Below are 16,193 nucleotides of genomic sequence, written 5' to 3' on the forward strand. Positions count from 1 at the left end.
TCGATAAATGTTGAGGGACGGAATGAAAAACAAATAAGTCTCCTTCTAAATATTCCAGCTTACTTAGTCTTGTGAATTGAGACATCTACTTTCCCATCAAGCTCCTAACTGAAATCAAATAATAACAGTATCAGTTCAATAACCCACCTTCACCAGATGCATCAATGTTTAACTCACCACAATCACGACTTTCAACATCTCAGCACTCATTGCAGTGGTAAGAAATGGGATTTGTTTGCAGGCATAGGGGAGAGAGTGGCTTTTTCTCCTGAGCACACTCACAGGGGATGCATTTCTGTGTGTCCCTGTGTGGTACACTCCAAGGCCTGGTAGCAGAGATGATGGATCCCCACTGAAGAAAAATGACAGTCAGAATAAGCAGACGGGGCTTCCCTGGTGGCGCAGTGGTTAAGAATCCGCCTGCCAACGCAGGGGACACGGGTTCAAGCCCCGATCTGGGAAGATCCCACATGCCTCAGAGCAACTAAGCCCGCGAGCCACAACTACTGAGCCCACGTGCCACAACTACTGAAGCCCACAAGCCTAGAACCCATGCTCCACAAGAGAAGCCACCGCAATGAGAAGCCCACGCACCGCACTGCAACGAAGAGTAGCCCCCGCTCGCCGCAACTAGAGAAAGCCCGCGCGCAGCAACAAAGACCCCAGGCGGCCAAAAAAAATAATAAAATAATGTTTTTTTAAAAACACCAAAAAAAAAAGAATAAGAAGACGAGGCCAATGTGTCACTTCATACAAAGTCTGTGTTGCAACAACAGTCTGGCACGGGGATTGATTACAAACAAGATGACACTTCCCTGTGGGCTGCCTCACGCGTTATTGTAAATAAATACCATGCGTTTTAGCATCTGCATGACTGCGAAGGGCAGATTAAAGCGCCTAGGTAGACAGTATATATCCCGGGGAGTACAACGGCCCTTCTCGCCCTGCGACAGGCGTTTTGCCTCCTGTGACACCGTTTCATAAATAAAACAGGGCTAGAGCACAGCCCGTGAGAACAGAGAAGGAGCGCAGAGCTTGGCTGATATCCGCCATTAAAGTATGCCCTGCATGGAAACGACCTAGGGCCCCTCGGCAGCTGGGCGGCGTTTTTGATTGTTTGCTGGTGGTGAGGCCCCAGCGAAGCACTCGATTCCCGGGAGCGTTTCCTGCAAATCAGAGCTGGGTTTTCAGGATGGAAATAGATCTGTTGGATTTTTCAAATCTCTCCTGACCCTTACCCTGTCGGTTCCAAATCTGCCGTCCTAGGGTTTTCAGATAAAGAAGGGACTTTAACCAAGGAATATAGAACAACTGTTTTCTCTTTATTTCCTTAGGCCTAGCTTCATACAGGGTTGAATTTGATCTCCCTGAGAAAAATTCGTTTTTTTCATTTCCGTGCCCATCCTCTCGTTTTCTATCTTCCTCTGCGCCTCTTCTTAACATTTTCCTATCTCTTGCATCTTTCTCGCCTTCGTAAACACACGACAGGCACCGGGAGGAGGGGGCGGGGTGGGGGAGGGGTGGTACCGACTCCCTTTTGATGTAACGCGAGCGCCCTCTGCTGTCCAGAGTGTGAACAACTCAGCATCCGGACAGGTTCAGACCTGATGAGCAGTTGGTTAGAAAACATACAGACGTTCTCCCCTCTCTGGGCAAACACTGGAAGTATTGTTGAAATGAATAATTTAGTAAACCACGATTGTTTATTGACTGCCCTTTCATTATTTGCTTTTCAGTTATTAAACACACGCGGCGGAGTGGCTGGTGTCAGCCCTTAGCCGACTGGCGGCTTCCTTCTGAGCCAGTGATGTTCCCAGCCCCCTCGCTCCTCTCCACACCAGACATTTTCGATCTCTTTTGTCAGGCCAGGGTCAAACTACAGTTGTTCTGTGATGACTTTATCAATTCTCGGTTGATGGACTCTAAATGAAAAACTGCCTACTGCTGCCTCGTCGCTGCTTAAGAAGGAGAGTTATTTGTGTAACGTTCTGTCAGTCCGTCAGGGTCTGTGACAGACACAAGGAGTCGAGTGAAATAAGGAAAAAGATGTATTGAATGCCTTTCATTAGTCTCCCTTCCTTCTATCAGGGAGCAGATGACATCCATCCTAGGCTGTCCTTCTAAACCCAAACAGGCAAGGGAGCAAACGTCTCCCATCCCATTCTGAATTGAGATAATAAGCCAGAGCTGCTTTAAGAAGGCATGCTAATGACTGCCCCTCACCTTGAGGCGATTCAAAGTCAAAAGCACCGGCTGCAGGTGGGAGGGAACCCTTTCCCCAAAAAGAAAATTCTCTGACTCTATTTGAAGGGACGCCTCGGTGTGTGCCTAGAGGAGCCCCTGCTTTGGAAGGGCAAACAGTTCCACCATCCAGAATTTCAGGAATATATGCCGTAACCCCTAAATAAACGAATCACTAAATAAGGCCCAAGGCAAAGAAGGAAGCAGAAACTCCCCAAAATGAATGGGAGATTTTATTCTAAAACACAAATTTTAAACATTTGATTGATATCGCTCCAGCACACAAGCACAAGAAACCCTCACACCTCCTCCCCACTTCACCTTCTTCTCTGTCCTCCTGAAATAAGGCAATGGTTTCCTTTCCAAATAACTCAGTAGAGATGTATGTTTGAATGCAGAGAGGCCTATTACCAGATGTGGGGGAGGGGCGGAAACCCTACCTGTAAATAATTAGAAATTTCATCAAATTATTCCTTTCCTCAAACTAAATACGACTTGCAAGGAAGACTCACATCTTGATACTTTGCCTCCCAACACTAGTATTTGCAGGCTTAAAATCTGAAGGTTATGAGGAGGGCCCGGCAGTAGAGGGGGAGGGGTCAGGGAGGGACCCTACCAGCAGGTTTGCATAAACCAAAGCACTGGGACACTTAGTCTGTAAGGTACAGTAGGTTTACTAGTTAGTTGCGTGAAATGTGAAGCGGCTCTGCCCTTCTGACCTGGGTCCCAGTGGCGGCTCTGCCGGCTAACTGGCTGTGCGACTTGAACATGTCTCATAAGCTGCCTCAGTTTCAGTTTCCCTGTTTGTAAAATAAAGCGACGCTGCCTCCTTCATGAAATTAAATACGAGCATTCATATGTGCCATGTACGTAAGTACTTAGCCCAGTTAGGGTGCAAGAAACATGCGATGTGTATAGGGGACCCTTAGCCTCCTATTTGCATTCCCTTATTTCCATTCCGAACACCAGTCAGGAGAAGGGTTGTCCCATTTTTAAGCTTCCTAAATCCTGCCTGCCTTCATTTATCCAGCAAACGTTTATTGAGCCCTTACTGTGTTCCCAGTACTATGCTAGGCTCTAGCTACTCAAATGTGAAAAGCAGAGTCTTCACCCTCTAGGAAGAGAACACATAAGTTAATTACCTATATAATAAAATTTGGTCTCTATTTGTAATGTCGAATAATCATCAGTATCAAGGCTGCAAAGATCAAAGAGCTTTATGTGCAGTCTTAAGAACTGCAATTTGGGCTTCACTGGTGGCGCAGTGGTTGGGAGTCCGCCTGCCGATGCAGGGGACACAGGTTCGTGACCCGGTCCGGGAAGATCCCACATGCCGCAGAGCGGCTGGGCCCGTCAGCCATAGCCGCTGGGCCTGCGCGTCCGGAGCCTGTGCTCCGCAATGGGAGAGGCCACAACAGTGAGAGGCCCGCGTACCGCAAAAAAAAAGAATTGCAATTTGGCAAACACAGATTTCGGTAAAACCGAAAGAGGTTCCAGGGAAGAGAAAGAGTCAGCAGCTTACAAAGGCAAAAGTCATGAGGTTGTACGCTGACACAAGAAAAGAAATATTTGTCCTTAAGGGGTGGTTGTCATGAGTTATTTTAGCAGAAGGGTCGGATAAGTATCTTGAGTTTCTGGCATTAAAAGATCAGATTCCATCCAGGCTGAGACGTGCATGAGTCACGCATTCTCAGTGGCCTCTCAGCTTCATTTTCAAGAGTTCTCTTAGCAACACCAACTCCATTTTCATTTTCCTTTCACAATTACTGGCACCAAGATAGTTGGTGTCATATATGGCAATGTGACATAGATAAAATCCACTTTGGGGGATTTAGGACTAGGAAGGAACAACATTTTTTTTTAATATATGCAAAGTAATATATCACATAATTCACTCAGAGTAACACAGAATGCTAAAAGTTTAAATTTATAAATCTATGTATTTTGAATGTTGCCACAATTTTACAAAAGGTATAGAAGCCCCAAAATGTTCATACATTTTTTTTGCAATCGTCCATTTTAATTTTCCTGTTTTCCCCCCTGTGCATTCATGTAAGAAAACATGCTAGGGAGGAAAAAAAAATGTCATCTTGAATATAAATAAACTTAGATCCTCACCAGCAAGAGCTTTTATGAAAATTTGAGAATTTTGAGAGTCCAAAAGTCCGAGTCTATCTTTTTCTCCGTTGTGTCCCCAATTCCTAGTTCAAAATCTGGCATGGAGTAGGTGCTCAATAGATCTTTTCTGACAGAAAGAGGTAACAACATGAGGAATGATCAAGGCTCTTTTGGGAAGTATCCACAAGGATGCGCGTTTAGCCTAGGCAAGAGAACCAGGGGCTCTTCTGAGCGCCCAAAGATGGGCAGCATCCCTGCCCAGTAGCTGAAACCCAGTGCAAGCAAACACCCAGGGGGGAACCCAAGGGATATACCTGGAGGCACCTGAAGAGACATGCCATGCATGCCACAGGGAGAAAACGCAAATAGAATTTCAAATGAGCCCCAAATTGATTATTGTAAATTTAAGATTTGTCCAAGGTCTGAAATTCATCTCAATGGTCAAGCCCTAAAATACAAAAGCTATAGTGTGTTCCAGTGATAAAGTCAGAACCAACTCTGACCTTACTGTCCAGAACCCAGGCATTTAAAAAAATAGCAACAGAGCCTAACGGTACATTTTTAAAAGGTGCAGACGAGAGAAAGCAGTAATTAGCCCTGGGATCCAGAGAGTCCCTCAAATTACCTCCATTTGTTTCCAAATGTCTGCAACGACCAAGTGTATTCTCTCTATACCAGCAAAGCAGGCACTCAGATTTGCACTCACTGATTTTTTGATCAAATCGCTTCCTACAGGGGTCTCCCCTTCCAATACAGATTTCTATGTGTTCTGGCCAACCTGAATGAAAAATGTAGCATGCAAGGAAGCTTTATTACTAAGTTGGAAATTATTATAGCTCTGAATTAATTACTATAATTTTAGAAAATGACTGCAACTGAAATATTTATTTCTAATCGTTCCATTAAACTTTAACAAAGATTAATAATTGCACTGGTAATGCCAGGTAATACAGTTACCAAAAAAAAAAGACAAATGCAGTGGTTGAGCTACATAAAGGTTATTATGGAAGAAGCAAAGAGAATCCCTAGGGCAGTTTGAGTTGGGGGGGGTGGGGAGAAGGAAGAGAGGTAGGTTTCTCGGAAGACTTAGCTGAGCCTGTAAAGTTTCCCTTCCCTCCACTGCAGCTCCACTCTCCTTTCCATTTGTATCTGGACACACACATATATGACCATTTTGAAAGGAATGAATAAATCTGGACCCTGAATACGCCCAAAGCCAAGGAAAGGACTTGGTAATTGAGACCTTCCAAACACTTCGAAAGACTGCTCTGTTGTCACATGGAAGCAAACTGAATGATTAAATCATCAATTTTCAAAAGATTTTTCTATTGTGAAATATTTCAAAATATTTTCAAAGCAAAACGAGAAAAAAGTTACTCAGCCATAAAAATAGAATGAAATAATGCCACTTGTAGCAATATGGATGGACCTAGAGATTGTCATACTGAGTAAAGTTAAGTCAGACAGAGAAAGACAAATATCATATGATATCACTTATATGTGGAATCTAAAAAAAAAAGGTACAAATTAACTTATTTACCAAACAGAAATAGGGTCACAGATGTAGAAAACAAATTTATGGTTACCGGGGGGCAAAGCTGGGGTCAGGGGAAGGGATAAATTGGAAGACTGGGATCGACATATACATACTACTATATATAAAACAGGTAACTAATAAGGACCTACTGTATAGCACAGGGAACTCTTCTCAATTCTCTGAAATGACCTGTATAGGAAAAGAATCTTAAAAAAGAGTGGATAGGGGACTTCCCTGGTGGCACAGTGGTTAAGAATCCGCCTGCCAATGCAGGGGACACGGGTTCAAGCCCTGGTCTGGGAAGATCCCACATGCCACGGAGCAACTAAGCCAGTGCGCCACAACTACTGAGCCTGCACTCTAGAGCCCACGGGCCACAACTACTGAGCCCACGCACCACAACTACTGAAGCCCGCGCGCCTAGAGCCCGTGCTCTGCAACAAGAGAAGCCACCGCAATGAGAACCCCGCGCACCACAACGAAGAGTAGCCCCCGCTCGCCGCAACTAGAGAAAGCCCGAGTGCAGCAACGAAGACCCAACGCAGCCAAAAATTAATTTATTTATTTATTTATTTCTTTTTTTAAAAAAAGAGTGGATATATGTATATTTATAACTGATTCAACTTGCTCTACAGCAGAAACTAACACAACTATACTTCAATTTAAAAAATATTTTTAAAGCATAGGAACAGAAAATTTTAAAAAAGGGGGGGAAGGGAGGGAGAGGGAGAAGAAGGAGACAATGAAGTCCTGCAGCAGAAAGGAGCTGGAAATATTTCTTTATTTTGATACAAAGAAACTTTCTTCCGATAAATGGATCTGTCCACCCTGATCAGAATTTACAGAGAGCCTATCATCCTAAACCCAAGCACTTTTCATTATTTTTATCAGAGAAATGGAGGATATTTACACTGGTAAGTGCTTCAAAATTTCCTGAGCAGTGATGCTAAGTGCAAGAAGGTGTTATTACGTCTCCGGCCTCCCTCCCTGATCCATAAGGGCTCTCAGGAGAATCGTGAACGTTGAGCACGGATCAGAATGATGTGAGGTCAAGGAAAATGGTGGCTGAATGTTGGTAAGAGATCTACAAACAAGACCCATGTCATACTTTCAAAAATACGGTTCACTCTAGCAAGCAGAATGCTTGATGAGCTGGGAGAGAGTGAAGGAATACGATTGTCTGACAATAGCCTGAGCTTTCTTCGGCACCTTCTATAGGGATCTATTAAAGAAACAGGAAATGGAATGAGATGTGTGATGAATGTCAGTTACTATTACTTTTCGTGAAGTTCTGACGAAAGGCCTTGGGTATAGACTGGTATGTAACAAGGTAAATCCATAAATAAACAAGGTAAATCCATAAATAAACAATCACCTGCATTCCGGGGTTATTTGCTTCAGCTCTTGTTGTGAACTTGAGACTTGGTGAGGTTACAAGAGAGGTTCTCGACAGACAGTAATATCAACTTGTCGCTGTGCCAATATGCTGAACAGAACAAAAAAGATTTTTGGTTTCTGCCTGGGAGATCTGATGGATGAGGCTATTAGAGTCTTGACTTGTTGGTAGGGGAAAAACAGAATACTCAAATCCCCCTTGCCTCAGTGTTTGCGTCTCAGCACTTTTATGGATGGTTTCGTTCTGATGTGGAAAGTCAGTGAGACTAGGAACCTCTGTAGGCAAGTGATGGGGTAGGAGAGGCCACACATGGCCTTGCTTATAATAAGCCATGCTGATCTATATGTCACCAGGGGAGAATGTTTGGTAACAAAACACAGACTTTGAAACAAGTGATAATAGTACCTGATGCTTGCATGGTGTCTTTTTTCTCTGGATGCTTCTTCAAGCATTTTACAAAACTTGTATAAAGGGTCCCTCACCAGTCATTGGAATGCAGTTGTATCTAGGGTAGAATAAAGACAGCCGCCCTGCCAGAAAGTGAGTATGTTTTCGGGAAGAAAGTTTATTTTGTCGGTGTGCTGATGAAATTCTCTACTTTTTCTTTTTCTCAGGGCATTTCTGTGGGCTTGCGGGTATGGGACTCAGCCCTATTCCTGTGGGAACAAGCCTGGGCACATGACCTGCTGCCCACATCCCTCACCGCCCCCTACAGACACTGCTCAAATGAGTGACAATGCATTAAGTTAGATATCCTAGGCAGTTGGAAATGTGTGTGCATGTTGTGGTGGGGGGGTGGGGGGGAGCTGGGCTGCAGAGGGGGGCTAGGTTCTTTGGAGATATGAGACCATGTCATGGGTTAATTAGAAGGGTCTCGGGTCTTTCTTACCAGCAGCTGGTAAAGTCAGAGTTCCTTTCTTCTCCCCGGCAGCCTTGACCCCTAAACCATGGCCCAGGCCCAGCCTCCAGCAGAAATTAGTATGGGGTCCCCAAAGTCACACAGAAACCCCCAACTCAAAAGTGCCTCGCACTTGATTTTATGCTCCATCGTTGCCATCTTAAAATCCCTAACAATTTTATCTTTGAACTTGTGTTTTGTAAGTGAAATACAATGGACCGCGGAGCCTGAGGAGAGGAGAGATGTGTGCATGTGGGTTTACACCACTCCTTACCGCCCACTGGCATACACTGTTGGCAACCCTCCCTGCATAGAGTCCCTGTGTTCCCAGGATGCACAGGAATGCAACAGGACTCAGTGTTACATCACCACTGAGTTAGTGGTGCCTCGATCGCCCCCCTCACCCCACAAAAAGGAGGCCGCGTTTTCCATTCAAACCAGCTTGGCCTGAAAGAAGTCAATAGTGTTGTAAGCAACGAGAACACTCAAGAAATCCTATCATATCCTTTCCTACTTGTGTTACATCCGTGTATTAGTCAACCACACTGAAAACGATGACGGAGAGAAAGGGCGGTGCTTCTTCCCTTTCCTTCTTCATTAAGCAGAAGGAAGAGAGTGTCAGTAGAATGTGTCACAACAAGTCAGACTTTTCCATGGACTAGAAAAAGCTGATCTGAGTTCCTAATTGTGTCAGACTTTTAGAACTTCTGCACGTTTTGTTCAAAGCACCCAACATGTAAACACAGTTGACAAACTGAAAAATATTTACAGCATTTATGACAGAAAAATAACAATTTCCTTGACTTTTTTTTTTTTTTTTTGCAGTACGCGGGCCTCTCACTGTTGTGGCCTCTCCCGTTGCAGAGCACAGGCTCCGGACGCGCAGGCTCAGCGGCCATGGCTCACGGGCCCAGCCACTCCGCGGCATGTGGGATCTTCCCGGACCGGGTCACGAACCTGTGTCCCCTGCATCGGCAGGCGGACTCTCAACCACTGCGTCACCAGGGAAGCCCTCCTTGACATTTTAGAAGCTCTTATGAAACAATAAGAGAAAGATAAACAACCCAATAAACCATGAGATTAGGATACAAATAAGCACATCATGAAAGAACTTCACATGACCAACAGTAAGTATTGTAAAATGTTCTAAAATTCATTAACAAAAGAAATGCAAATAAAAATAACAATGATATGGAAGTTTCCACCCAGAAGTTTGGAAAAGATAAAAATGAAAATATCAGCAGCTACTACAGGCTTGAGGTGGAACGTAAGTGGAGGACGGTTAACTACACAAATCAATATTAAATAAGAATGGGGACTTTCCTGGTGGCACAGTGGTTAAGAGTCCGCCTGCCCATGCAGGGGACACGGGTTCAAGCCCTGGTCCGGGAAGATCCCACATGCTGCAGAGCAACTAAGCCCATGTGTCACGACTACTGAGCCCGCGCTCTAGAGCCCGCGAGCCACAACTACTGAAGGCTGCATGCCTAGACCCTGTGCTCTGCAACAAGAGAAGCCACTGCAATGAGAAGCCCACGCACTGAAACAAAGAGTAGCCCCTGCTCACCACAACTAGAGAAAGCCCACACGCAGCAATGAAGACCCAACACAGACAAAAATTAATTAATTAATTTTTTAAAAAAGAATGCCTTTGATTCAGCAATAGCATTGTTAGGGATCTACAAAAGAGATAATAGGACATTTATAAATATGAATATGCAAGATTGTTCACTACAGCATTGTTTAGACTACCTAAAAATTAAAATAATCTAAATATCCATCTATAGGGTATAAGTTTAATCAATTATGGTAAATCCATACTGCATATACAGATGTTAAAAAAGAGTTAGATAACTTTATCTGTATAGATGTAACATATATATATATGGAAAATATACAGTGTATTGTGAAATTTTTTAAAAAAGCAAATTATAGAACATAAAATGATTCCATTTGGGGGGGAAATGTGCGTATTAAAGTTATATATATTCTTATAAATATTTCTGGAGGAGATCATATTTTAGGATCACCCTTGGGAGGTGGAATTAATTGGAGAAGAGAGAAAATAAATGAGACTTTTACTTTACGTACTTCTGCAATTTCAGGAAAAAAACATTTCAGAAGCATATACCCTTCTTGTAATCTTTAAAAATTCAAATGTTAAGATAATAAACTAAAATCATTTACTGCACACCTCTACAACAGAATATTAAGTAGTCATTAAAAATGATGCTGTGGATCTATACATATTGACCTCAAAATATGGTCACGATGTATATTTCTATAAAAAGCAAAGAAGGTTACTGAATGCTGTATGTAGCACAATCACATTTGTATAAAATTTTGTGTCTTTTGAGAGAAGAGAGTCAGCCGTCTGGAAAGATGGTCACCAAATATTAGCAGCAGTTATCTTTGGGTAGTGGTACTTTTAATGATTTTTTTCCTTTCTTCTTTACGCTTTTCTGTGTTGTATAATTATCTTGACAATGAGTGTGTATTCTTTTTGTAAATCAGGGGATAAAAAAGCGATTTCCATTTTAATTTCTTTTAATATGAGCTAGGAAAAAGAGAATAAGAAAATTTCAAAAAGTGAAAAAAAAGGAATTTCTTCCTGATTCCCAAGAATACCCCTAAAATCAGCACAAATGAAGATTAGAACCTAAATGTTTTCTGACTTGAATATTTTGGCCCAATGTTGCCAACTTTACTGAGAACAGTAGGTCAAAGCCTCCCAGATGTAAGTTCATGACTAATCTATTCAGCAATACATTTTCTTTTTTTTTTTAATTTTTTTTTTTTTTTTTTTTTTTACATTGGGCCTTTGTTGCTGTGCGTGGCTTTCTCTAGTTGTGGCGAGCAGGGGCTACTCTTCATTGCAGTGCATGGGCTTCTCATTGCAGTAGCTTCTCTTGTTGCAGAGCACAGGCTCTAGGCACGCGGGCTTCAGTAGTTGTGGCACGTGGGCTCAGTAGTTGTGGCGCACAGGCTCTAGAACGCAGGCTCAGTAGTTGTGGCTCACGGGCTTAGTTGCTCCGTGGCATGTGGGATTTTCCCGAACCAGGGCTCGAACCGGTGTCTCCTGCACTGACAGGCAGATTCTTAACCACTGCGCCACCAGGGAAGCCCCAGCAATACATTTTCAAATGTAGCCATGTACTGACATGGTTTTATTTCTAAAAACATTTCTAAGGCAACAGTGAAAAGACCCAGGAATGTTTGTGTACCACTGGTAGAAATAAATGTAAATTGATATTTTTAAAGATAAGGTAATTTGTAACATGGAAGAACCTTAAAAATATTCATGCCTTGGACCCTAAAACTTGCACTAACAGTTTTTGTCCTAAAGAACTGATCATGAATATACATGATGTGATAGCTATGAGACTGTCCAAACATTGAGAACTGGGTTTTAAAACTGTGCAAATAACAAAACACTTTCAGGCCATTAAAAATCATGTTGTAGGCTTCCCTGGTGGCGCAGTGGTTGAGAGTCTGCCTGCCGATGCAGGGGACACGGGTTCGTGCCCCGGTCTGGGAAGATACCACATGCTGCGGAGCGAGATACTATTCAGTCATAAAAAAGAATAGAATAATGCCATTTGCAGCAACATGGATGGACCTAGAGATTATCATACTAACTAAAGTAAGTCAGAAGGAGAAAGACAAATATTATGTGATATCACTTATATGTGGAATCTAAAAAGATAGGACAAGTGAACTTATTTACAAAACAGAAACAGACTCACAGACATAGAAATCAAACTTGCGGTTACCAAAGGGGAGGGGGTGGAGGTAGAGATAAACTGGGAATATAGGATTAACAGATACACAGTACCATATATAAAATAGGTAAACAACAAGGATTTACTCTATAGCAAGGGAACGACATTCAATATCTTACAATAACCTATAATGGAAAAGAATCGAAAAAAAGCATATATATATATATATATATAACCAAATTAGTAGGCTGTACACCTGAAACTAACACAGTATTGTAAATCAACTATACTTCAATTAAAAAAAAATTGTTGTAGAAGAATATTTAATTAATTACAAGGAAAATGAGACAGAAGTAGTTAACAAAATGGTATGCACGGCATGATCACAGTTTATAGATAGATAGATGACAAATCCAGAAATACATCAACCAAATATCAATAAATCACTAAAATATGAATGTTGAAATCTCTGGATGGTAGAACTATGGGTAGGGTGTATATACTTCTGTGTGCCTATCTCTACTTTCCAAATTCCTACAGTGTATACGTACAACTTTTATAATGAGAAAAAGCTCTTTATTAAGAGACAGTAATCAGTTTCTAAATTCTCATGGAATGAATGAATCCAACTTATTTTTGTATATATTTCTCCCGCTTTGAGGAATCTCCAAATATGGAAAGCTGGAATTTGGGAAGAAAAAGTTACAGGTATAATTCAAACCCGGTCTCACCGAGGTCCGAACAAGAACACCGAGGGTTGCCTCAAAACGTCATCACACACAGACATGTACACGTGAAAATTAAGCATGTCACATTCTAACATATCAGCTAAACAAGGTCAAATTATGGTTTAGGAATAATGGTTTGGGGACAGCCACAAGTCGCCCAGTCACACCCAAGACTGAGACCTATTTGAGTATTCCATTAAATTCAAAGCACACAGACATAAAAATTTTTGGTAAAACCTCACAATTTTTTTTGTTTGTGTATGGAAATCACACCTCAATGTTCTATCAGAATGATGGCACATCACTCAAACATGCCACAAATCTTTGCTGGATGCGTTCCAGTTCCAAGTGTAGTTGACCCACAGATTTCTAGGAAGTAGAGAGCGAGTCAGTTCACACTTGAAATTTCAGGCCTATACTTTAAACTGTCACCTTTATTTTTGTCATTTGGGGAATATTGTTGTTTCGGGAATGCTGGGGGTGTGAGCTACTTTACGTTAATATCTAAAACGTGTAAATTTCTTAAAATGAAAATCAGTTCTGGAATCCCTGACCAGTTCATATGCCCAGGGTTTGCCAAAGCCAATATCGCCAGCAAACCACCAAGATGCCTCCTATTTCCCTTGGAAGTTTTGAAATTGTAAAGAAGTTTTGTAATTTATGAACATCTGTGGTGTAAAGATCATGAGAGAATTTAGACAAAGCAATACCACACTAACGGGCCTTGTTCGAGAGAATTCCTCTTCAGTCCACCTTCCGGAATAAAACCCATGAAGCACGGCCTACTGTTCCAGCCTAAACAACCCAAAAGTAAAGAACTTCCTATTGTAAGTCAATTAATTATATTTCTTCTTCCCCCCCCCCCCCCCCCACACCACACTGGCTTGTGGGATCTTAGCTCCCCGACCAGGGATTGAACCGGGGCCCAGGGCAGTGAAAGTGTGAAGTCCTAACCACTGGACCACCAGGGAATTCCGTCACTTTTTTTTTTTAAATAGGAAGGGGAAAAAAAGGAGAACTTCCTTTACGCATTGTTAATTCTTTAGGTTTCCTTCGCCTCGGTCATCCAGTTAAAAGGTCCACACATGCATTTCATGATTGAAAATGCCAGTTGAATCCAGAAAATGAAATTAAGTCAATGATGCTTCCTTCTTTCGAGAGGGTGTGGAGAGGGCTGGGTGCGGGAATTCCCTGCATCTCTAGGAACAGATTCAAATGCCAACATCCGTCTACAGGGCTGTCCTTTTCTGGGGAAATCATTTCAGAGGCAAGTCCGATTTCAACCCAGCTATGGTTGGAAAAAGAAGACTCCCACCGATTTTACTCTTTCCTCCAATGAGTTTTGAAGGGTTTCTTTTTACCAAAGAAATAATGAACGCCTCTTGCAGACAGTGGGGGGGAAATGTCCTATTTGAAAGTATGAATTGAAATTGAAAATATGTTTTGCAGCCACTTACAAACTCTTTTCCAAAGAGCTTTCTTTGGAAAGCCTCTTTCTTTGGAAAGCCTCTTTCAGAGGCTTAGCTCTGAAATTCACCAGGTAGAGAGTGACATCTAGTGGGTAATAAAAGTCGTTGCCTAAGACCTAGGTTTGTAACCATAACTTTTTTTTTTTTTTTTTTTTTTTTCTTTTTTGGCCTCGCCCTGTGGCATGTGGGATCTTAGTTCCCCGACCAGGGATGGGACCCGTGCCCCCTGCAGTGGAAGCGTGGAGTCCTAACCACTGGACCACCAGGGAAGTCCCAGACCATAACTTTTAAACGCTTCCATTCTAATACAATAATAACTGCAAGAGGGAAATAAAAGGCTGGTATCATGGAAGTTTCAAGAAGATTTGAAATGAAGAGAGAGATTCTTTTCTCTTTGGATATTTAGAAAAGCTGGGATGTTTTAAGGCACATTTTGTCTAAAGAAACATGCTGGTCCTAAAAGCAATTTGTATGGGACAAGGTAGGGTCATAACACCTTAGAGATGAAATAGGGCTTTTCCCTGAGGTCGGAGAAGTAATTTTCACTTTAAAGCTAAAGCGAAAGAGATCAGTGATAACCAGCCGCCCCTGAGTACTAGTAGCTTGTCGTCATGGGAATTTTTCCAGGCTGGGCAGGTAGACAGTTCAAACCTAATGCAGAAGGAAGCAGTCACTGCCAATGTCACTGACCTATGCAGATGCCTCACGTGGGCCATGTCTGTGTTGCAGTGACACGGGTGGACAGGCAAGGCCTTACTTGAGATGTAATCAGGTGCTAATGTAGCGATTCAACAAAGCAGGCAATCCTATAGAAGGAATAGAAGGAACAGAAACGATTTGGTTGAGCTGATCAAGTTATGAAGAAAATGTTTGACACATGCAAACAGGAAGAAAGGGCATGCCAGGCCAAGGTAATTCCATGAACAAAATCACAGATCATGAGCCGTCCTGAGCATAGCTGTTTGGTTTTTTTTTTTTTAATATTTATTATTTATTTGGCCGTGCCGGGTCTTAGTTGTTGCATGCATGATCTTCGTTGCGGCGTGTGGGATCTTTTAGTTGCGGCATGCAGGATCTAGTTCCCTGACCGGGCATTGAACACGGGCCTCTTGCATTGGGAGTGCAGAGTCTCAGCCACTGGACCCCAGGGAAGTCCTGCACACCTCTGCTTGTACTGAACAGCAAGCAGTACATTCTGACCCCAATGCAAGGTAAATACAGAGGAGAAACAGAAGATGATGTTAATTGGTGTCGTCTTGGACAGACCCCCACATGCCAATGGACGAATGTCTACAGTATCCCTGGTGTCCTGTATCACTGCTATCTACCAGGGATGCATGCCTGTGTTCTCGGATCCACAAAGCCCACAGAGGGAGCATGAAGCAAAGCAGAAAAGCGGATAGACAGTCACCTGTGACAATTAAAAGAGGTAAGGCCAGCTACATTACTGTCAAGGTCATTGCAGAGCCCAGGCATCCATCAGATGCGAGTGGGCAACATGCAGGGGAGTTTCTCCCCATGCCCACTCCCCACCTTTAGATTTAAAGAAAAAGATATTCGTTTCGATATTCCACAGCAGGAACCTGACTATTTCGTCACAGAGGAGATTATCATCTTTGACCTTATCTGTTCCACCAGTGAGACAAAAATCTTTCTAAATAGATACACATCGATAGCCAGACCATATCCGCTTGCTCAAGTGGGGATTACACCATTAAAAATAGTTCCCCAGGGCTGCCCTGGTAGCGCAGCAGGGGACGCGGGTGCGTGCCCCGGTTGGGGAAGATCCCACATGCCGCGGAGCGGCTGGGCCCGTGAGCCATGGCCGCTGAGCCTGCGCGTCCGGAGCCTGCGCTCCGCAACGGGAGAGGCCACGGCAGTGAGAGGCCCGCGTACCGCAAAAAAAAAAAAAAAAAAAAAAAAAAAAAAAAGAGATAAACCTTGTAAAGTTCTTAGAACAGTGCCAGGCATACTACAAGTGCTTAATTATTAGCTATCATCATTCTTATTAGTTGCTATGAGACTTGAGGACGAGTAAGATTAGTCCAGGACACGAAGGACATTCTACGCAACTGAAACAATAA

This window comes from Neophocaena asiaeorientalis, unplaced genomic scaffold (genome assembly GCF_003031525.2).
Source record: "Neophocaena asiaeorientalis asiaeorientalis breed wild unplaced genomic scaffold, Neophocaena_asiaeorientalis_V1.1 scaffold65, whole genome shotgun sequence".
NCBI lineage: Eukaryota > Metazoa > Chordata > Mammalia > Artiodactyla > Phocoenidae > Neophocaena > Neophocaena asiaeorientalis.